The sequence below is a fragment of the Schistocerca gregaria genome, chromosome 4, assembly GCF_023897955.1.
Source record: "Schistocerca gregaria isolate iqSchGreg1 chromosome 4, iqSchGreg1.2, whole genome shotgun sequence".
Taxonomy (NCBI): Eukaryota; Metazoa; Arthropoda; class Insecta; order Orthoptera; family Acrididae; genus Schistocerca; species Schistocerca gregaria.
In genome coordinates, this window is record NC_064923.1 from 413,542,940 (window position 1) to 413,567,843 (window position 24,904).

Sequence of the window (24,904 nt, forward strand, 5' to 3'; positions counted from 1 at the left end):
ACCACGAGATTAGTTTCGATAGGACTCTAGTACAGGCACCCACAGACGGATACTATGAAAGGCTATAAAGGGGGACCATAGAGATTGTTAATATATGCACTGAAGAGCCAAAGAAAGTAGTAAACCTGCCTAATATCGTCTGCGGCACCCGCGAGGACGCTAAAGTGCCTCAACACGACGTGGCATGGACTTGACTGATGTCTGAAATAACGCTTGAGGGAACTGAGACCATGAATCCTGCAGGGGGTCAGGGATTTTCTCTGCCTCGTGATGACTGGGTGCTGTCCTTAGGTTTAAGTAGTTCTAAGTTCTAGGGCACTGATGACCATAGCTGTTAAGTCCCATAGTGCTCAGAGCCATTTGAACCATCTGAACCAATCCTGCAGGGCAGTCCATAAACCCCTAAGAGTACGAGGGGGTGGTAACCTCTTCTGAACAGCACGTTGTGAAACATCCCAGATATGCTCAATAATGTTCATGTCTAGGGGGTCTGGTGGCTAGCGGAAATGATTAAACTCAGAAGAGTGTTGCTGGAGCCACTCTGTAGCAATTCTGGTCGTGGGAGTATCGCATTGTCCTGCTGGAATCGCCCAAATCCGTCGAAATGCCCTACGTGAATGAATGCAGGTGATCAGACAGGATGCTTACGTACGTGCCACCTGTAAGATTCGTATCTGAACGTATGAGGGGTCCCATGTTACTTTAATTGCACACGCCTCACACCATTATAGAGTCTCCACCGGCTTGAACAGTCCCCTCTCAAGTGCAGGGTACACGGATTCATGAGGTTGCCTCCATATCCGTACACGTCCATGCACTCGATATAATCTGAAACGAGACGCGTCCAACCATGCAACATCTTTCCAGTCATCAAAAGGTCAATATCGGTGTTGACGGGCCCAGGCGAGGCGTAAACCTTTGTGTCGTGCAGTCATCGGGCTCCAAAAGCCCATATCGATGATGTTACGTTGAATGTTTCGCACTCATTGAATGATGGACCAGCATTGAAACATGCAGCAATTTGCGGAAGGGTTGCACTTCTGTCACTTTGAACGATTTCCTTCAATCGTCGTTAGGTCCATTCTTGCAGGATTTTTTTCCGGCCACAACGACGTCGGAAAAATCCGGTGTTTTGCCGGATTCCTTATATTTACGGTACGCTTGAGGAATGAAATGAGCGTGTGGCATTGTTGGCCGGGATGCCTCAACCGGGGAAGTTCGGCCGCCGAGTGCAGATCTTATTCCAGTCGACGCCGCATTGGGCGAATGGCGTGACGGTGATGAGGACAACACAACACCCAGTCCACGAACGGAGAAAATCTCCTACCTGGCCCGGAATCGAACCCAGCCCCACTGCATGGGAGGCAAGCACGTAATCACTCAGCTAATCAGTACGCTTGCGAAATGGTCGTACACGAGAATCACCACTTCACCGCTACCTGGGAGATGACATGTCCCATCGCTCGTTCAAAAATGGTTCAAATGGCTCTGAGCACTATGGGACTTAACTGGTGAGGTCATTAGTCCCCTAGAACTTAGAACTAATTAAACCTGACCTAAGGACATCACATACATCCATTCCCGAGGCAGGATTCGAACCTGCGACCGTAGCGGTCGCGCGGTTCCAGACTGTAGCACTTAGAACCGCTCGGCCACACCGGCCGGCCCATCGCTCTTGCGTCGTTTATAACACCACGTTCAAACTCGCTTAAATCTAGTAACCGATCTAACAAATGTGCCAAACACTTGTGTTACATAGGCGTTGCCAACCGCAGCGCCGCATTCTGCCTGTTTACATATCTCTTTATTGGAATACGCATGTCTACAACAGTTTCTTTGGCGTTTCAGTGCAATAGTAGGAGGCGGCCGTGAAATTGAATGACATCTGGACCCCGGGGCCGAAGACGATGTGTACGAATCTTCCACCATGTGGTGATAATAACAGCAGATAACGGCACCCGACTACGGCCAATTGCGCTCAGGTATTCAAAACATGTGACGTTGCGGCGCTGCGCCGGTGTATGCGTGACCGGAATTTGGCTGCAGTCAGTAGCGAGCCAGAGTATCAATGGAACGCTCAGAGAATCTGATATTTGTAGATGGGGAAGAAACGTTGGGTTTTAATGTGAAATCCATTCGACCACGGCATAGTAGCCCGGAATATTTTATCAACTGTGACACTTCCGGCAGTGAAAGATGTCACTTTACAGCTCAGATGTAAGGTATGTACCGCAGTCGCCATCATTCTTTCATAATAACAAGTTCAGCGGTTCCGAAGTGTGGGCAAGAGTCACAACTGCGTTTGTTGGTCTCGTGCTTATCCGACGGATCTCCCGACACGCAGCTACGTAGTAGCCTACGTGCTGTGCAGATGGTGCACGTATCTCGTGTCTTGACAGGCCATCTCGTTGACAGCTCGCCTGTCAAGCAGACAGACAGCTGTCTGCACAGTCGCTTGGCACGGACAGTTGGCGGCGTGGCATCGCTGTAGTCGTTCTGACGCGTTATCTGCGCCACTCAGCTATTAACCGCTTACAGGGGCCGACGAGTTTCCATGACTTCTATTCATGCATTCCGGTCTTATTTTCTCCGTGTGCAATGCTTTACAACTGTTTCGCATAATAAACAAATTATGCCTTTTTGCGAACTGTCGTATAGTAAATGGTCGTTAGGTTACAATATTGTCTGCATCTGTATCTATATATCGGAAGCCACCTCAACTGTAGGTGGTATAAGTTACTTATGGTAGCATAATCGTTTCGTGCTGTGCTGTTCCTTTTGCAAACGGTGCGTCGGAAGAAATACTGTCGGCAGCCTCCTTGTGAATTTTAATTTCTCAGATTTTACCTCTAAGGAGGAAATAAAAAGTTACCTGACTGGTCCTCGAACGTACGCTCTCGGAATTGTAAGAGTAATCGTCTCTATGGCGTACAGCTCGTCTCGTAGCGTCTCACACTGAACTTCGATGGGCAACACCGTAATGCTGTCACAGATACTAGACTATGCTTCAATTACAGTAACGTTACGATTGTCGTTTCGGCGAGCCGAATAACAGGAGTCGGACGCCAACTAATAGTAGTTATTTTTAAGCGCCACTTGTTCAGTTAGTTACGGCTTCCGTCAAGTGCTAGCAGCGTCGTTGGAAGTGTGGCTGGTTGCACACCGGCAGCACTGAGTCCGCGACTGGAATCGGTCTCTCAAAAAATCATTTTAATAACTTCAGCATGACTTCATAACTCGCCACAATCCGCGTTGCTCCGCTCTGGAACTTCTCTCTCTCTCTCTCTCTCTTCTGTTAGCCCTATCCGAAAAGGGCCGCAGAGTGATGAATGACACTCAAAACGCGGTCGGCTGAGTGTTTTGTAAGCCAGTTCTTTCGTGGTTGAATTACATTTGCTCACCCGAAGAATCTCGTCCGGGCAGCTGCTTTCCTAAAACTACTTTTATGTGGCTGTTCCATTTAAAGTCTCTCCCGGCCGATATTCCCAGATATATTACTACTGCTACTGTTTAGACCGATTTGCCGCCAGTAGTATAAACCAGCTAACCAAGCTTCTATTCTATGCACATCTTAACTGTATTTTGCAACAGCTTTTTTGGAATGCAGTTCTATGTATACCACCATTATGCGCAAATGCCTTGAGGAGCTTCCACAGTTATTTTTCCGAGTTGCGACCGATGTGTTAAGTTCTGTCAGCTAGGAAGTTATAAATTCACGCACAAAGTCGATCCGATATTCTGTAATAAACTGCTATTTTGATTAATAAGCGACAGTGGAGAAGTGCAGCGCATACCTTCTAGAAGTCAAGAGACTCTGCTTCAATCTTAAGAGCAAGAGACCAACGGACGATACGAAGTTGTTAGTTATTAAAACTGGAAAACATTGATTCGATTAATTTCAGGAATTTTGATATTTTACGAATAAAGCCACACTATAAGGTCGGAGTAAGAGAGAGGTAAAACCAATTTGTCTTGCAGTCGAAAGCAAATACACTTGTATGGAACATTATCATGTGATTAAGGGCTAAGATTCTCTGATATGAGTATATTATGTCTGAAAAACCTGGGAAGAAAGCAATTGAGCGGTATTATAGTTTTTTACTGCACAATAAAAGTAAACGAATGAATAAACACGAGAATATGTTAAATACACTCCTGGAAATTGAAATAAGAACACCGTGAATTCATTGTCCCAGGAAGGGGAAACTTTATTGACACATTCCTGGGGTCAGATACATCACATGATCACACTGACAGAACCACAGGCACATAGACACAGGCAACAGAGCATGCACAATGTCGGCACTAGTACAGTGTATATCCACCTTTCGCAGCAATGCAGGCTGCTATTCTCCCATCGAGACGATCGTAGAGATGCTGGATGTAGTCCTGTGGAACGGCTTGCCATGCCATTTCCACCTGGCGCCTCAGTTGGACCAGCGTTCGTGCTGGACGTGCAGACCGCGTGAGACGACGCTTCATCCAGTCCCAAACATGCTCAATGGGGGACAGATCCGGAGATTTTGCTGGCCAGCGTAGTTGACTTACACCTTCTAGAGCACGTTGGGTGGCACGGGATACATGCGGACGTGCATTGTCCTGTTGGAACAGCAAGTTCCCTTGCCGGTCTAGGAATGGTAGAACGATGGGTTCGATGGCAGTTTGGATGCACCGTGCACTATTCAGTGTCCCCTCGACGATCACCAGAGGTGTACGGCCAGTGTAGGAGATCGCTCCCCACACCATGATGCCGGGTGTTGGCCCTGTGTGCCTCGGTCGTATGCAGTCCTGATTGTGGCGCTCACCTGCACGGCGCCAAAGCGACTCTCATCGCTGAAGACGACACGTCTCCATTCGTCCCTCCATTCACGCCTGTCGCGACACCACTGGAGGCGGGCTGCACGATGTTGGGGCGTGAGCGGAAGACGGCCTAACGGTGTGCGGGACCGTAGCCCAGCTTCATGGAGACGGTTGCGAATGGTCCTCGCCGATACCCCAGGAGCAACAGTGTCCCTAATTTGCTGGGAAGTAGCGGTGCGGTCCCCTACGGCACTGCGTAGGTCCTACGGTCTTGGCGTGCATCCGTGTGTCGCTGCGGTCCGGTCCCAGGTCGACGGGCACGTGCACCTTCCGCCGACCACTGGCGACAACATCGATGTACTGTGGAGACCTCACGCCCCACGTGTTGAGCAATTCGGCGGTACGTCCACCCGGCCTCCCGCATGCCCACTATACGCCCTCGCTCAAAGTCCGTCAACTGCACATACGGTTCACGTCCACGCTGTCGCGGCATGCTACCAGTGTTAAAGACTGTGATGGAGCTCCGTATGCCACGGCAAACTGGCTGACACTGACGGCGGCGGTGCACAAATGCTGCGCAGCTAGCGCCATTCGACGGCCAACACCGCAGTTCCTGGTGTGTCCGCTGTGCCGTGCGTGTGATCATTGCTTGTACAGCCCTCTCGCAGTGTCCGGAACAAGTATGGTGGGTCTGACACACCTGTGTCAATGTGTTCTTTTTTCCTTTTCCAGGAGTGTATGTAAGAAGCTACAAGGAAGTCTGTAACAACAGTGCCCCAAAAAAATCGTTGACTGCACTTTTCCTAAAATTCACTGTATAACATATTTTAATAGCGGACGGAGCTATTGGGGAAACAATGTCAGAACATAAAGTTTGGAGTTTGTACCATAAGGTATCACAGCTGTAGATTTCCGCCAGCAGAAGTTCGCAGAGAAGCCTTTTAGACTTTCAGAATATTCTTAACCTGTGCGTAAAGTAACAAAGGAAGGTAAATTATCTAGCGACTCGTCGGCAGCGGGGCTGTTAGAGACGCGCGACTAACTCGATCGGACAATCAGGCAGAGAGGAGGGCAGGGACTCGACTCAAGTCGCATTATTAAAGGAACCGATCTAAAGACAACACAGAAATTAAAAATCAGGTTGTCGAGAAAAGGATCTGATCCGAACTCTTCCGGCCACGACACCCCTCAAAACTACGCAATTGCGCTCGGTCTTAATTGCCACCTTTATGGCTGCAATATAATTTCAAAATCTCATGGCATGAACACAATATCACCAGCTTTTGTTTTTGCTGTTGTTGTCGTTAAGTAGTGTTCAGTATGGAAACTGTTGTTTTCTTAGCTCTCCACGCTAGTGTGTTCTGTGTATGCTTCACCTCTGCATAAATCCTGCAACCTACGTCCATTTGGCCGGCCGTGGTGCCCGAGCGGGTCTAGGAGCTTCAGTCTGGAACCGCGCGACCACTACGGTCACAGGTTCGAATCCTGCCTCGGGCATGGATGTGTGTGGTGTCCTTAGGTTAGTTAGGTTTAAGTAGTTCTAAGTGCTATGAAACTGATGACCTCAGATGTTAAGTCCCATAATCCACAGAGCCTACGTCTATTTGAATCTGTTTACTCTAGTCAAGACGTAGTCTCCCTATACAATTTTTGTCCGCAAAATTTACTTGCATTACCAAACTGATGAACTCTTAACGCCTTATAATGTCTTCTGTCAACCGATCTCTTGTTTTACTCCGGTCGTGCCATAACTTCAGTAGTAAAAAGCTACCAGAAATTACTCCAGATTGAATATCAGAGGTTGAACTGTGATAAACTGAAGATATGCGAGGAAAGACAGCTATGGGGAAAGTGCCTATGTTTCATTTGTAAAGTATCAGAATAATTTTTAAAAGTTTGGTGTCGTAAGGTAAATAATATGGTTGTTCCAATCTATTATCACGGTAGTAAAATGTAAATTAGATGAAGGGTGTAAAAGTGCTTTACTTTTTGTGACTAAAATCAGTGTGTCTGCATATGTTTAGAAAAACCAAGGTTGCAGCCAGCTGTACAATCGTTTACCTAGAAGTGGCAACAAGAGAGATGGCGCACACTGGACTCTCGTTCGGCAGGACGACGATTCAAACCCGCGCACGGCCACCGTGATTTAGGTTTTCCATGATTTCGCTAAATCGCTTCAGGCAAATGTCGGGATGGTTCGTTTGAAAGGGTAAGACTGAGTTTCATACCCATCCTTCCCTAATCCGATGGGAACAATGAGATCGCTGTTTGACCCGTTCCTCCGAATCAACCAACTAACCAACCTACCACCCATAGTCAGCAAACTATCTATGCGTCGGCGATTGACAGCAGCAATGGTGCCAGAGATCATCCTGGGAGAGCTGATAATTATGGACAGAAAAATGACAGCCACAAGAAATGATACATTGATTGATAAAGAATAATCGTAGAGCTCTATGCTTGTCTAGATTTATGGTTCAGCTAAGATTATGTGGAAAGAAGCATATTTTCATTGTGGAGAAGCCGACGATTACGTGAGCTTGAGTCGGTAAGTTGTGTTACTGCATGTTGATCGAGACACATTTATGTGTGTCGCTATCGATAATTTGCTACGCGAATTCGGTATCAACTATCAAGACGTTGGAGATTTTCTGTGAATTTTGTTGGAATCTGTGAATTTTGTTGGAATGCTTCGAGAGCTGGTACTAGTTGATTTAGATTCTTTAAGTGCAAAATTAGATAGTGCAGTAACGATGCTATGGCAGTGTCGCCCCGTAATTTTGTTTTGTACTTGACCTGTGCTCAAGCGATCTTTGAGTGACAGGCTTAGTGTAGCGTTGCTGCTACGCTGTGTTAGTTTGAAGATTGGTATTTGTGTGTCGTACGTGCGGCCGTAAATGAAAGTTTTAGTGTCCGCAATTGTGTCTGACGAGGCTCGGTTTTGTTGCCTGTGATAGTTTATTGCATACGCCAAAGGATTTGGGTATTGCGTATAGTTTGGAGATTTTGTGATAAGCGCACTCTAAGGTGGTTGAGTGTTTGTGTAGATTTGTGGAGGCTAGGGTTACTACGAGGTAGCAACTTCTGTTCAAATGGTTCAAATGGCTCTGAGCACTATGGGACTTAACATCTGAGGTCATCAGTCCCCTAGAACTTAGAACTACTTAAACCTAACTAACGTAAGGACATCACACACATCCATGCCTGAGGCAGGATTCAAACCTGCGACCGTAGCGGTTGCACGGTTCCAGACAGAAGCGCCTAGAACCGCTCGGCCACACTGGCCGGCACTTGTTATGTACTGTGGAGTATTCAATAATCGAGCGGTCGTTCTCGAGTTTTTCTCGATCGTAGGGTCAAGTGCAGGAACAAATGGACTGAAAGTGAATTGTGATTGCCAGTGTATTTATCCTGTCGAAATCGTTCGTGACGCAGTTATAGGGATTCCCTTGCCGTAGCTGAAACATTTGAAATACAACTGCTACGATTGTTGTTGTAGGACGTGACGAGTGACATTGAATTAGATTTGTAGGGACACGCGAGAAGCCAACAACGGAAGTGATTGAGTGCCTGAAAATTTGATTTTAAGTTGAGTTTGAAAGTCGTGTAGGCAAGTATATACGAGGGTTGAAGCTTAAATAGTTAAAGCTGGAACGTAAATAGTTAAAGCTGGTCGTCTCTGGAACATCACCTGCAACCAGCTTTGCGAAATGAGCGGGGTCAGTTTCTACGCAACCCACCCATCATTTTGCACAATGGGCGACCACATACAGCGCAAGCTGTAGCTGCTCTGTTCGGTCGACGGGACTGGGAAGTACTGTACCATCCACCATACTCCCCGGAGTTAAGTCCTTGTGACTTTGATTTGATTCCGAAGATGAAGGAACCACGTCATGACATTTCCTTCAGAACTGTTCCAGAGATTAGACAGGCAATAGATCCCTCCATTCGCACCATCAACATAACAGGCTCTAACTGTATACCACGCCTTCCACATCGCTGGCAACGGGTTCTACACAATACTGGCGACTAATTTTAAGTACAGTAACAGGTGCAAACACGTAACTCTTTCGTATCGGTTGTCAATAAATAGTTGATACTATTTAAGTTCCAACCTACGTATATATTCATTTTTTGTCCCATTCAGTGTGGGGATTAGATTTGTGGTCACTCGCTCACAACAACGTTTCCCTATATAAAGATCTGATTTATTTTAAAGAGCTCCGACACCCGAACCACATTGTATCGGTGGTCTCATCCACACACAGCGCACGGCTAACTACCCGCGTTGATTGGTGGGGCAGCATCTGAGCGCCCTGAATTCCTCTCGCTGATAATTATTATCCATTGTTCACATTTCCTCCCCCTTTAAAGAAGATTCTGGCTAGAACAGTCGGAGACAGCAGTCATGTGTGCGTGCGTTTTCTGCGTGTGGTTGCGTGAACATGTATGTGTGCCGTGCTTCCTTTATGAACAAGGCTTCGGCTGAAAACCTATGTGCTCACTCTTTCTGTCATGCCAGCCTTGTGCTCGGCGTGTGAGTACCAGTCTATCCGTTTCACAGTATAGTTATTCCTTCCTGCAGTTCGTTGTAAATAATCCACTGCACTTCAACACGAACAATGATGTACGTGATTATAATACCAGAAGAAAAACTTACATTCTTTACGCCGCATTAAGGTTGTCTGTAGCATAAACTGGGATTCACAATGCTGCCACCAAAAGTTTTGATCACTTACCCATTGAAATAAAATGCCTGACACACAACAAAGTAAAATTTTAAACTAAAATGAAAACTTTTCTCTTTGGTAACCACTCATATTCTGCAGAAGTTTATCTATTACTGTAATGTGTAAATGATGATTGGTAGGAATGACTGACTAACATCTGTCTATCTTTAATTAAAAAGCAAGCTTAGAAACTAATAAATAATCAGCATGGAACCATGTAACAAAAATAAACGGTTTATCGTGCAAATAATACATGGCACATGATACTAAGTTACTAGCTATTGGTGTATATAGGCTTAAAATACTTTGAAAACCTCAAAACGAATTACAAAACTAAAATCAAGCAGATGATCAAGTTAGACGTGCGTTCAATTGTGCTATGTTTGGTTATTCCTTAAAAACTGACAGAGTTACTGGCGAGAAATATTCCGGGAAAAAAAGCAAATAGGCTACTGTCGGAAAGGTAGGGCTACATCTTAAACAGGTTAGGCTATCATCACTAAAAAGTTACTCACTTACATGTTACAGCAAATATCCATTTTAAGCGTTTGAGATTCCCTTAATCACAGAATGCTGGAAGATGTTTAAAAATTATATCGTTCTTTGTACCCTATAAGTTTGCTACTATTGGCCCAGACTGAATGATCCATCTTAGGTAAGATTTCAGAGTGAGAAGATGGGTAAACTACAGTGAGATTAATGCACTGAAAATCTAATAAAACAAGAACTCTGTTCTTCATGGAGGTGTACCTCTATGCAGTTCTGTTTCTTTGACATTTCAATAATCCTTCACTTTGTTGACGTGCACAACATACGCTAGAATGGCTTGATTCTTTCCTCATTGCACACGTTTATGGCTAGCAAAGAATTTTTGAGTAAGCTTTTTGCAAACGTACACAATAAAAATGTTCTGCATACTAGTTGAAAGCTGAAAATGTAACGAACAAGATACAGTACCGATACAAGCATTCATTTCGGAGATCCAGTTTCATTTGCTGTCGATACAAATACAGTAAAACTGGAATTAAATGGATTACGAAAGCACGCTTTTCACATAATTTCCTTCTGTTTGTGGCTATCTGTAACATAGCAGCGAATAGCAAGTTACGTTAACGAGGCCAAATGTGTCGTATTACTAAAGCAAATACGCATTCAAGAACAGAAAAACGTTCGGAATTGGTTTCCTGACACTATGTTATTAACGTAAGCTCTGTAATCTGTAGTATTGAAAACAGTTGTTGCGGGCACACGACAGAAATAATGAGCAATCAGCAATCGTAAACAGTAGTCTGCTAATGTTTTGGGCTATTTCAAATGGCCGCCCCCCTCCCCCCTTTCGCCCCCACTCTGGTTGCAAAACAACTGACTGCCAGAGTCTGTAGTGCCACCTCCCTTCATTTTTTACGTCCATGATTTCCATACTAAAACATACATTTTTGGCCTGGGACGTCAACTGCTTCATAAAAATAATTAAATTCAGAGCCCTTTATACATTTTGAAATGCGTAAGTGCCGTAATTAAGAATGGGGATTAATTAACTGAAATAATTTAATGCCAAGTGCAACATTATTATCTGAGTAACGAGTTACGAGGTGTCAATATCACAAGGTAGAGTACGAATGTCAAGTATAATTTTTATTGATAGTAATTTGTATGGTACGCTCGTTTGTGGTGTATTGATGACCTCTATAATTATTTATGGGCTTAACTTAAAAAGATCCGTGGGGTCGTTATAATATTATAGGGTTGGAAAGCTTATTTACCAATTCGAGAAGGTACACGAGTGGTGAGTGTTCACAGAAATGCTCGTACAGTGTTTCAAAGAACCTGTTATCATCTGACATGTTAGACTGAGATCTACCGCGCCTCTCCACGAGTTATTAGCAATTTGTTGCATCTAAATTTTTTTCTCGATTTCCTCTTGTACTGGGTTGGCGTGACGCCTGAACGTTTTATCAGGCACACTCGTAGGCGGCAATTCCGGAACATAGCGACTCTCTCCATGAATAAGAGCCGTATAGCACAGATTCTCTGCATCAGCATGAAATGGGGGAATGCGTCTCCTTAAACTGATTACCAAATCCTTTCCTTGATTTCAGGACAAAAACATTGGCAGAATAATGACGAACAGTAAAGAACCGCCGCTGAAAAGGAGAATCGGAATTATTAAAAATGTAATCTGGATTTCAAAATGAAACACTTCGATTTATTATTCAATATAGTGCTGTTACAAGTAAATTAATGCCTTTATAATGAATTTCTGATATATATTTGCCTTTTTTGACGGATCCCTCGCATCCAGAAACCTCATGAACTCGTTCTGAGTTTGATGTAGGGTCCTGCTCAATATATCCGAACAGTTTCGATTTCTAAATACCTCTTTGAGTTTTTAAATTATGACGAAATGTCATTTCTCAGACTGGTTCCATTTTGATCTTCCTATACAATTTTCTCTGACAGAAAAGGTTCCTGGTACTGAACTTTTCACTCATACCCTGATTCATAGCTTCAACTTTTCCGAAACAGATCTCTTTGTTCCTAAGATACACCGGCGAAGAAGTAACATTCTGTGTTGTTTATTTTAAACAGTTGTGTTGCTTTTTCCTTCAGAGTTGGTTAAAGACTTTGTCTTATGCAAGGAGCCATTATCATGGAGTTTACATATATATTGTCACTTTGTGCACGAGGATGAGAAAAATTTTCACAGCCAAATTGAAATTCTATTTCAATTTAAAATATCTGCGAATTATTTCTGTACTACTTTTATCATTAACGGAGCCAGTGCGTTACACGACTCAAAAAGAGCGATGTACATATTTCGTAAAACACCCAATTAGAAAATCCAACTGGGAAACAATTGGGGAGGTAGACACAAAATTATAAAACAAACAGAATGGCGCCGTCCGGTAACGAGAGGGCAACAGGTCGTTCCAGCGTTCCAGCCGGAATCCCAGCTGGAGAACACGCATTCCTGTCAGCCTAGCGTTTACTGCTACACGCGGCGTTCCACATCACTTGCCAGCATCCTCTCACATAGGAAGGTGCCACAAATAAGGAAATCGAAGTATTTTACCGAGGAAGGTGACGCTGCTGCTAAGAGAATTTTAATGACTGATAGCTTTCAGTTTGCATCTTAACAGGTGTTTTCAGTGGGTACCAGAGCGCAAAAAAAATCAGTTAATTGAGATTTTGTTAAGAAAAGCTAATCTTGGGATCTAGCAACTAAAATAAAACATGATTTAAGAAGTACATGCATTTAGCAATTAATTATCATACTTATCTTCTCGTTACGCTGTTACTGCAGCTGCGTAACGTTACTTGATTAATGACTCAGAGAGATTTCCAATTGATGTAGAATTTTTGGAACTGTACTGACAATACTTCTTGTTGTTGTTGTGGTCTTCAGTTCTGAGACTGGTTGGATGCAGTTCTACGTGCTACTCTATCCTGTGCACGATCCTTCATCTCACAGTACCTACTGCAACCTAAATCCTTCTGAATCTGCTTAGTGAATTCATCTCTTGGTCTCCCTCAACGATTTTTACCCTCCTTCCAACACTAAATTGGTGATCCCTTGATGACTCAGAACATGTCCTACCAACCCGTCCCTTCTTCTTGTCAAGTTGTGCCACAAACTCCTCTTTTCCCCAATTCTATTCAATACTTTCTCTCCTTGGTGTTGTTGTTGTTGTTCTCTTCAGTCCTGAGATTGGTTTGATGCAGCTCTCCATGCTACTCTATCCTGTGCAAGCTTCTTCATCTCCCAGTATTTACTGCAACCTACATCCTTCTGAATCTGCTTAGTGTATTCATCTCTTGGTCTCCCTCTACGATTTTTACCCTCGACGCTGCCCTCCAGCACTAAATTTGTGATCCCTTGATGCCTCAGAACATGTCCTACCAACCGGTCCCTTATTCTTGTCACATAGTGCCACAAACTCCTCTTTTCCCCAATTCTATTCAATACCTCCTCATTAGTTATGTGATCTACCCATCTAATCTTCAGCATTCTTCTGTATCACCACATTTTGAAAGCTTCTATTCTCTTCTTGTCTAAACAATTTATCGTCCATGTTTCACTTCCACACATGGCTACACTCCATACAAATATTTTCAGAATAGACTTCCTGACACTTAAGTCTATACTCGATATTAACACATTTCTCCTCTTCAGAAGTGCTTTCCTTGCCATTGCCAGTCTACATTTTATATCCTCTCTACTTCGACCACCATCAGTTATTTTGCTCTCCAAATAGAAAAACTACTTTACTACTTTAAGTGTCTCATTTCCTAATCTAATTCCCTCAGCATCACCCGACTTAATTCGACTACATTCCATTATCCTCCTTTTGCTTTTGTTGATGTTCATCTTATACCCTCCTTTCAAGACACTATCCATTCCGTTCAACTGCTCTTCCAAGTCCTTTGCTGTCTCTGACAGAATTACAATGTCATCAGCGAACCTCAAAATTTTTATTTCTTCTCAATGAGTTTTAATATCTACTCCGATTTTTCTTTTGTTTCCTTTACTGCTTGCTCAATATACAGATTGAATAGCATCGGGGATAGGCTATAACCCTGTCTGACTACCTTCCAACCACTGCTTCCCTTTCATGCCCCTCGACTCTTACAACTGTCATCTGGTTTCTGTACAAATTGTAAATAGCCTTCCGCTTCCTGCATTTTATCCATGCCACCTTTAGAATTTGAAAGAGAGTATTCCAGTCAACATTGTCAAAAGCTTTCTCTAAGTGTACAAATGCTAGAAACGTAGGTTTGCCTTTCTTTAATCTCTTTTCTAAGATAAGTCGTAGGGTCAGTATTGCCTCTCGTGTTCCAACATTTCTACGGAATCCAAACTGATCTTGCCCGAGGTCGGCTTGTACCAGTATTTTCATTCGTCTGTAAAGAAATCGCGTTAGTATTTTGCAGCCGTGACTTATTAAACGGATAGGTTATTTTTACATTTGTTAACATCTGTTTTCTTTGGGATTGGAATTATTATATTTTTCTTGAAGTCTGAGGGTATTTCGCCTGTCTCATGCATCTTGCTCACGAGATGGTAGAGTTTTATCAGGACTGGCTCTCCCAAGGCTGTCAGTAGTTCCAGTGGAGTGTTGTCTACTCCCGGGGCCTTGTTTCGACTCACGTCTTTCAGTATTCTGTCAAATTCTTCACGCAGTATCATACCTCCTATTTCACCATCATCTACATCCTCTTCCATTCCATAATATTGTCCTCAAGTACATCGCCATTGTAAAGAACCTCTATATACTCCTTCAACCTATCTGCTTTCCCCTCTTTGCTTAGAACTGGGTTTCTGTCTGAGCTCTTGATATTCATACAAGTGGTTACCTTTTCTCCAAGCACTCCGTCTTCAGGCCACAAGTGGCTCACCGGGACTATCCGACCGCCGTGTCATCCTCAACTGAGGATGCGGATAGGAGGGGTATGTGGTCAGCACATCGCTCTCCCGGTCATTATGATGGTTTTCCGTGACCGGGGCCGCTACTTCTCGGTTGAGTAGCTCCTCAATTGGCTGAGGCACCCCTCTTTTCTCCAAAGGTCTCTTTAATTTTCCTGTAGGCAGTATCTATCTTACCCCTAGTGAGATAAGCCTCTAGATCCTTACATTTGTCCTCCCTGCAGTATCTATCTTACCCCTAGTGAGATAAGCCTCTAGATCCTTACATTTGTCCTCCCTGCTTAGCTATTTTGCACTTTCTGTCGATCTCATTTTTGAGACGTTTGTATTCCTTTCTGCCTGCTTCATTTACTTCAATACTTCTTATTGTCTCACATCTGCGCAGGGTTGTCATTATCCTTAACAAATGTCCCATGGTTAATTTAAGGGGTGGTTGAATGCCCCTCCTGCCACCACCCCGTTACCCCTTCACAGGTAGTTGTACCAGCTACTATGCTCAAGGCTGCGAAGTACACCAGAGTAGAGGAAAACACCATAGTTACTTGATTGTGTAATTGGAGGAGCTCTTCGCGATACTCTCAGTGTATGGTGTTCAAATTCAAATACCGCACTGCCACAAGAGTAGAGGTGCGCTCCACCACAACTACGGCTCGATAGTTTTGGTGCAAACTGTGTAGTAAATGGTAGGATTACCGGTAGTATTGGTAGCACTAGTAGAGAAAGAAACATTACCGAATTTGTAAGAGAAAAACTGGGAGCCGATGACTTATCTCTTTTTGTTTGTTTTAGCCATAAATAGAAACGCACATCTTTCAATTTTACTCCATTGTGTTTTTTACCCATTGATTGTGCTGTTTCTCTGCACTCACCACAACTAATATTCTCCAAGAAATTAGTTTTAGTGTCATGGCAATGAAATTAATCACTTGATGCCCGGACAAATCTGTCCATTCATCAGCAATTGCATTTGAAAGTTTAATCTTATCTGTGTCAATAGCGTGAACACACTGAAGTTCAGTTTTAAGCAACGTAATATCCGTAGCATGTGGTTAGGCGTCTCATAGCCGGGATGAATTAAATGGATAACTTTCCTCCACTATCGGGTCTCTAATATCTATAACAAGGCTTCTGAAGCATAAACAGCTCTAGCGACAGACACAGCAGACATTGACGTTTCATTAGTTGTTTGAGAAGTGGTCCTCGAAATTTTTCCTGGTCTCTGTAAAAGACCCTGAGCCACACCTTTGATAGATTGTAGACTGGGTCTACATTTCTGGATGTTATGTCGTAGACGAGTAGCCACTACATGATGATATACGTATGGTTCCCCTGTACTCACACGTTCTTCTGTCTTATTTCCAATGGTCATTGTATTATACAATTCCCACACTTCCTGACGATGAAGCATACTGAAGAACGTTCTTCAGTTACCAAAGTTCTCTAGCTTACACGGCCCTTTATATTTCGTCACTCAGTTCCTAGACGGTTCAACGCTTCCGCTTTCGAAGGTGACAGTCACTAATCGCAAACCTAAAGGCCGGCCGGAGTGGCTGTGCGGTTCTAGGCGCTACAGTCTGGAGCCCAGCGACCGCTACGGTCGCAGGTTCGAATCCTGCCTCGGGCATGGATGTGTGTGATGTCCTTAGGTTAGTTAGATTTAAGTTAGGTTTAATTAGTTCTATGTTCTGGGCGACTGATGACCTCGGAAGTTGGGTCGCATAGTGCTCAGAGCCATTTGAACCGCAAACCTAGACAACACGGTCGAGAAGAAGTAACGCCCGACAGATATCCAACACATCTAACGTACACATATAACGTAACATATAATCGATACCTCATCCAGAAACGCACCCTCTCGAAACCTGGCGAGCAAGCTACACCGCGATGCAGAGCGCCTCTCTTTCAGATTCTGCCACTTGAGTTTGCTAAACATCTCCGTAACGCTATCACGGTTACCAAATAACCCTGTGACGAAACGCGCCGCTCTTCTTTGGATCTTCTCTATCTCCTCCGTCAACCCGACCTGGTACGGATTCCACACTGATGAGCAATACTCAAGTATAGGTCGAACGAGTGTTTTGTAAGCCACCTCCTTTGTTGATGGACTACATTTTCTAAGGACTCTCCCAATGAAACTCAACCTGGCACCCACCTTACCAACAATTAATTTTTTATGATCATTCCACTTCAAATCGTTCCGTACGCACACTCCCAGGTGTTTTACAGAAGTGACTGCTACCAGTGTTTCTTCCACTATCATATAATCATACAATAAAGGATCCTTCTTTCTTGCATTCGCAATACATTGCATTTGTCTATGTTAAGGGTCAGTTGCCACTCCCTGCACCAAGTGCCTATCCGCTGCAGATCTTACTGCATTCCGCTGCAATTTTCTAATGCTGCAACTTCTCTGTATACTACAGCATCATCCGCGAAAAGCCTCATGGAACTTCCGACACTATCTACTAGGTCATCTCAACTTGTGGGTATATTGCTCACTTTCGCCGGAAAAACAATTGAAATCAAATTCGTCGTATAACTGAAGACTGCTACGGCACGAGTCATTCTTGGTAACATGAGAATTTTGAGTAGGGAATAGCCTGCGTGGCAACAAGTGGCTGCCAGTTGTTTCAATGAAACTCGTTCCGAACACGACTTTAGTTAAAATAACTGTGCGAAATAAGAAACTTCAGAACGGCGTGTTTAGTCATCTGTTACACAGATATTTTGTTTTGTACGATCATGACACGGAAGAAATGAAATATCTAAAAGACGATATCTGTCGTCGTAATATCTAACGTTATACTGTACTTACACCTTGTTCTGCATAACGAAATGAGAGACTATATGAAATTCTTCATCTGAAGGAGCATTAGCAATTATTTCAGATAAATATGTGCTAATTGAAAATATTTTGCGAAGTACAGAACTGACAGAGAGAATCATTGCAGTAAGCAACGAGTATGAAAGAGCATTGGGTACGGAGAGGGCAGAAAGAGGAAGAGTATTTGAGGTTATTGAAATTACTGCGAAAACTCAGCAACACCGCAAACATAAACTATTGATTTTTTTTAAAAAAATGTTCAAATGTGTGTGAAATCTTATGGGACTTAACTGCTAAGGTCATCAGCCCCTAAGCTTACACACTACTTAACCTAAACTATCCTAAGGACAAACACACACACACCCACGCCCGAGGGAGGACTCGAACCTCCGCCGGACCAGCCGTACAGTCCATCACTGCAGCGCTCGAGACCGCTCGGCTACTCCCGCAAGGCGATTTTTTTTTATCAGCATTCTGACTGGTTTGATGGATCCGTCACGGATTGCTGTCCTGCGCTTACCTCTTCGTTTCAGAGTAGACTTGCAGCCTTCGTTCTCATTTATTTTCTGAATGTATTCCAGTCTCTATCTTCAGTTTCTGCCCTCTACAGTTTCTTGTAATATCATGGACGTTATTTCCTGGTATCGTAACAGGTGTCCTACCATCATGTCCTTTTTTCTTGTCAGTGTTGTTCATATATTCCTTTCGTCGCCCACACTGCGGAGAACCACCTCATTCCCCACCTTATGGGTCCACCTAATTTACAACATTCTACTGCAGCACCACATCTTAAATGCTTCGATTCTCTTCTATTCCGGTTTTTCCATAGTCTATATTTCACTACCACACAATGCTCTGCAACAAACGTGCATTCCCATAATTTTTTCTCAAAGTAAGGCCTACGTTTAATACTGGTAGATTTCTCATGTGCAGCAATGACCTCTTTGCCTGTTTTAAGTCCTCCTTGCTCCGTCCATCATGGGGTATTTTGCTTCCAATATAGCAGAATTCTTTAACTATATCTACTTTGAGATCTCCAATTCTGATTTTAAGTTTCTCGCTCGTCTCATTTCTACTACTTATTATTTTCATCTTTTCTTCGATTTACTCTGTACTCACTAGATTGTTCATTCTATTTAGCAGATCCTGTAATTCTTGACTTTCACTGAGGATAGCAATGTCATCAGCGAATCTTATCATTGACATTCTTTCACCTTTCTTTTATATCCGTCATTGTTTTTTCGATATACAGACTGAACAGTAGGGGCGAAAGAGTACATCCCCGCTTTACACCCATTTTAGTTCTCCGCTCTTGGTCTTCCAGCCCTGCGAGAAGTAAATAAAAATAAATTCCAGTTTCTGACAATATGTCAACAATTTCAGATGCAAAGGTGTTAGAGCTATGTTGTCACTAAGATAAAGATCAATTACGGTACTAAACTGTAAGGAGAACGCTTTGTTTAAGATTGCTTTGCCCACAATTCAAGCAAAATAAAAACATTTACACTCTAAAAATTGGAAGTACTGAAAAGTTCGATGTTAATTTCAGAATTACTTACTACGCATATGATACCTACAGACTTTCATGATGTCTATTTTTGTGCTTAAGATGATTTTGCCCATTTTACGCAGTTAATTACCATCCAGCTTTGGAGAGGTTTTCTGAAACTTCTTCAAAGCCTTTCTCCTAGAACGATGACTGCAGCTACGTTAATCATCTACTCGTAGCTTCTGGATAGCTTTGTGTGACATTCGTATACAAGCTGCACAGCAGAGAGCATGGCACACAACATGTGGCAGCTCAACTTTAAGATACCTCCAGCGGCTTATTTTTCTATGGTAAGGACGTTGCATCTTGCAATATTTATTGGACAAATTTTTCGTAAAATATATGTTGTTCGTCGTTCTCCATATCCTGTGTATGAATTAACTGTAATTAACTTCACCGTAAGATGCACTGAAAACCGTGAAAGTTGCAGAAGCAGTCAAATTGTTTTGATAGCCATCTTCGATACACGAGTTGAGGTTCAGCACTTGGCTGCCACAGAATTTCCCAGGCATGAGTGCAGCTGCTTGCGGTGCTAAATTTCCACTGCACTGGGTTCTTCTGTTTCAGGTATAAGTCCTTCAGAAATTTATCGTTAAGATGACACAGTAGGCATTCTGGACCAAGATCCTTTGAGCTCGTTCACTCCACTCCAACACGGACTAAAGTGACCACTGCAATATATTCGATTTTCATAACTTCCAAATGCAGTTCAGCGCTACAGCTGCAGTCAACCTACATTTTTATCTACTTACGTTCTTTTTCTTCAAAAAAAATATTTTACGCCGTTAATCAAACCAGATGGCGGCTCTTTTTGATGGAGCAATTTTCTCTAGTTAAATAATTATGTCATTGCATTAAGTTTTGGAATTCCAGAATAGCCACTGTATTTCAATCATACACGTTAAAGATTGTCAGTAAACATGTCCGACTCCTTTAAACAAATGCCAGAGCTCTACACCCATTAGTAAATTTCTTTATCGAAAGCAAGACAATGTTCACTATAGTAAATTAAATGCACAGTGCAGTAGGTTTTAAAGCTATGTATCTCGTATTAGAGTGCTTTGTTCATCAGTCGATGGGATCGAGTTATATCGGAATCGTTCATGAAAATTTAAAACAAATATTTCCCCTGAGTTCCACTGCCTGTAGCCTTCTTGATACACTCTGAGAGGGAGGAAGGGAGGGAGGGTGGGAGAGAGAGAGAGAGAGAGAGAGAGAGAGAGAGAGAGAGAGAGAGAGAGAGAGAGAGAGAGAGACGGCCGCTGTGGCCGAGTGGTTCTAGGCGCATCAGTCCAGAACCGGGTGACTGCAACGGTCGCAGGTTCGAATCCTGCCTCGGTTATGGATGTGTGTGATGCCCTTAGGTTAGTTAGGATCAGATGTTAAGTCCCATAGTGCTTGGAGCGATTTGGAGAGAGAGAGAAAGAGAGAGAGAGAGAGAGAGAGAGAGAGAGAGAGAGAGAGAGAGAGACCACTCATCACGAAGGAATTATGCGAATGGGGCGGAAATCGGTGGCTGTGATGAACATGAACAGGCAACCAAATTACTACATTTTCAGAAGAATTTAATGATGTATTCAGGAGAAAGAGCTTCACAAATTGAACAAGTCAGAAACGATATGGCCCCATCTGGCCTTTATGCAAGCAGTTGTTATGCTTGGGATTGATTTATATTGTTATTGGATGTCCTCCTGTGCCAAATTGGTGCGTTAGAGCGTCAATTTCCCGAGAGTGTTGAAGGGCCCTGCCCGTGATGCTCCAGTTGGGGAGAGATCCGGCGACCTTGCGGGCCAAAGCAGGGCTTGCAAAGCACGAAGACAAGCAGTAGAAACTCTCGCCGTTTGCGGGCAGGCATCATCTTGCTGAAATGTAAGTCCAGGATGGTTTGCCATGAAGGGCAACAAAACACGGTGTAAAATATCATCGACGTAACCCCGTGCTGTAAGGAAACCGCGTATGATAGCCAAAGGGGCTCCATTATGAAAAGAAATGGCATTTCAGACCATAACACAATTCTACTCCAGTCAATGAGATTTCAGGTCGACGACTTGTCTGGAGACGGCCCCGACAGTGACGATTTATGAAACTGTCACCCGCCATACGACCTGACAACTAATAGGAGTGATGGTCTTGGACGCCATTTCGTTTCACAGCAGGACCCGTTTAGTTGTCTTCCGTGGGCTTACATCTCAGCAAGATAATGCCCGTTCGCACACGGTGAGAATTTCTGCTACTTATCTTCGTGAGTGTCGAACCCTACGTTTGCAAGCAAGATCGCCGGATCTCTCCCCATTTGAGAACGCTTGGAGCATTGTGGACAGGACCCTCGAATCACCTCGGGGTTTTGACGATCTAACGCGACAGTCAGGCAGAATATGCAACGTTCTCCCTTAGGAGGACATGCAACAACTCTATCAATCAGAGCCAAGATGAATAAATAGTTACATAAAGATCTGAGGTAGACCAACGCGTTACTGACTTGCTCAATTTGTGAAGCTGGTTCTCTTGAATAAATCGCCTAAATTTCTGAAATTGTAATAATTTCGTCCCATTCGGATACTTCCTCCGTGGTGTGTCCTTTCTTTTATTGTCTTAGAGTGTAATTTAAAATAAATTGAAGTATTCATACTACGAGCGGTTTTTTTCGCTGCGTTGAATGACACGAAGGTCTTGTTTTTTCTTTTTTTTTTTTAATTTTCACGAGAGAAAATAGTCGCAAGTGAAAATTGTGCTTCCCTAACGTGAAGATTGTTGAAGTGTGGGGAAATCTAGGCAACTGCTACAATTACCACCTGAAACGAGCATCACTTTATCCTCATTTGAGGCACAATGGCAATCCCTTATGGTTTACTGGCCGCCATTCCCGGGTCTGATCCATGCGAGGCGATACGGCATTCTAGCCACAGCGGAAGGGACGCACTTTTTCTCCGGGCAAAACGTGCCTGGATCCGAAGGCAAAACAAGGGGCCAATCTGCGGTTGGAGTATTAACTGAGGCAAAGAGGCACTAATGGCGCGGAAAGAGCAGTCACCGTTGTTCAGTACCGGGCTGGGCTCGCGGGCGGCCACTGACCGTGAAATACCGACCTGCCCGCAGCTACCGGCTGCCCGGATGGCTGGATGCGCGCCACACCGCGCCACGCTGCGTGGCTTCGACTGTTTCTCTGCAGCTCTCCTCTGACTGCACTGCAGATCAGAAGCGGTGCGAGTACGGGTCTCACAAATCAAGACACCGCTGTTCATCAGTACTAATGGGCCTCCTTCGCTTCCGCTATAGTTTGGCGAGTGCGGCGAACCTGGAAGCTGTGGCGCTGCTGTCGCTTCATACTCTTAGACTCGGTCTCTCGATGTGTTGTCGCTTGTTCGTAGCGTTACTTTCTCGCGCGTTTCAGCAGCGCTTGTGAAACAATGGAGCAGTGCACACTACGGCGGTGACGTTGCGAAGTCGCCGCCGTGACGCGGCGACAGAACTGTGTTCGCCGAGCACTGCTGGATCGCAGTGATCTCGCCCGTATTGAAGCACCAATCTTGTAGGTGAATGGGGCGAAGGGGGAGATGGGGCAGGGGGGGGGGGGGGGGGGGGGGGAGCGCAAGCCCCTTAGCAATCCCGGTAACAGCCGCCACCAGCCTGCCATGGATGTTGCCGGTCTGGACTTGGAAATGTTCATTGAAGAGGAGTTTTGCTGCGAAACCGAATCAGGAGAGAAATGATATAGGTAAACGCCGCTGTTAAACTATTTTGTGTTTGTGTTCTACAGGTGGTGCTCCAATGTGGCCGCTCAAAATTTTAAGTAGCGATAAGCAGCAAGTGCTTTGCAACGCCTTGACAGCCATTTCACCCGAATGAACAAATATTTAGTTGACAATAACAGTTTAAAATACAAGCCGTTACCTCAGCCATTTCAGTTTAATCAATGTTTTGCCGTATTTCAGTCACAAAATACGTTGCACACATCTGAGTAGTGATCGAAATTGAATAGTCTTTCACGATCGCGATCAAATTCATTAAGTGTTCTCTATGACTGATAGTAGCCGGATTTAGATACATTTGTCTTTCCATAATACTTCGTTAGCGTTATCTACAAAGTTCAAATGACCAAATGTGTGTGAAATCTTATGGGACTTAACTGCTAAGGTCATCAGTCCCTAAACTGACACACTAGTTAACCTAAATTATCCTAAGGACAAACACATGCACCCATGCCCGAGGGAGGACTCGAACCTCAGCCGGGACCAGCCGCACAGTCCATGACTGCAGCGTCTTAGACCGCTCGAATCTATAAAGTAATTAGCGAAAACGTTTCTTCTATCCCTTAACCGAGCTTCATCCTTGAGTTGATGGAACTTTATTGTCCAGACAACTTGGCACGCTTTTCAAATCCCCCGTCATTTTTTACCAATCGTTCTTCCCTAAATTTCAGTATGCACTCTTTGTGCAAGAGTTTCCACACAAATTTACAAAATGTCCTTACAATTTTACACAGTGTTGTGTACCTTATTCTATATAGACAATGCAGCTCAATTAAAATGAAGCCACTATCGATGTATATGGAAAAATGTACAGTTGAAGTTACAGTTGCTTTACTGTTAATTCAACAAACGGCAGTACAATAATTCGAAAATAAAGAGTTTACTTTCACCTTCTCTTAAATCTACAAAAAGTGACAAGCACGCTCCTTTCAGCAGCTGTGAACTAATCAGTGGCTGAGTCCAAAACTTCCTGTTGCGTTTGTTAACTCATTCATAAACTACATAAGTAAACTCCCCCTCCTTTATTCTACCTACATGCGTACTGGCTGGTTTCGAATCGCTGCAGTGTCGCCATGCGTGCACTGAAACGACTTTTGACGCCGCAATCTCGGTGTGAGCACGCGTGGCTGTTACTCGCCCGTGTGCATCGAGCCTACTGAAGCACGCAGGGTGGAAGGCTGGTCGCGACCCACTGTCAGTGGGGACCTTGCTGCTGTAAAGTAGCACTGACAAGGCGAAGTCGACGATTGCCGGCACCAGCTGGCTTTTAACGAAGCTGTGTTTTGTGAGGCTGTGGAGGCTCTAAGGCGATAATTAATTGATGCGAAGTATACAATAACAAATGTGTTCCATTAGTGGAGGAGTGATAGCAGGAATAAGTTTCACGCTATAGTCCACCCTTCATACAATTTGGGTACAATGCTAGCAAAATGATTATAGTCTAATTTATTCTAACTCCACCTAAGAAAGTATATGCGGTGCCTCAAATGAAAACTGGGCAGAACGTAACGTCACTGTAATATTCCTGTGACTAAAAAGTGCGCTATTTCTGTATTCTTGGTCATGACAACTTGCGTTAATGGGCTAACAGTGAGGTGTCACCACGCATTCATACAAATGATTCGCCTCGATGGGGAAAGAATCCGCCTTCTTCAGTGTGGGTGAACAAGTAAGTCCGACATCCTGAGGGAATCTGTGAGTAGCGAGCATGGAGCAAATCTGAAGGGACTGCGGATAGGTGGCGCTCGATGGGAATGTAGGTCGGCCGGGAGGTGTACGTAGATAGTCTGTGCAAGAGCGATAAACACGGTGCCTGGCTGGCACAGT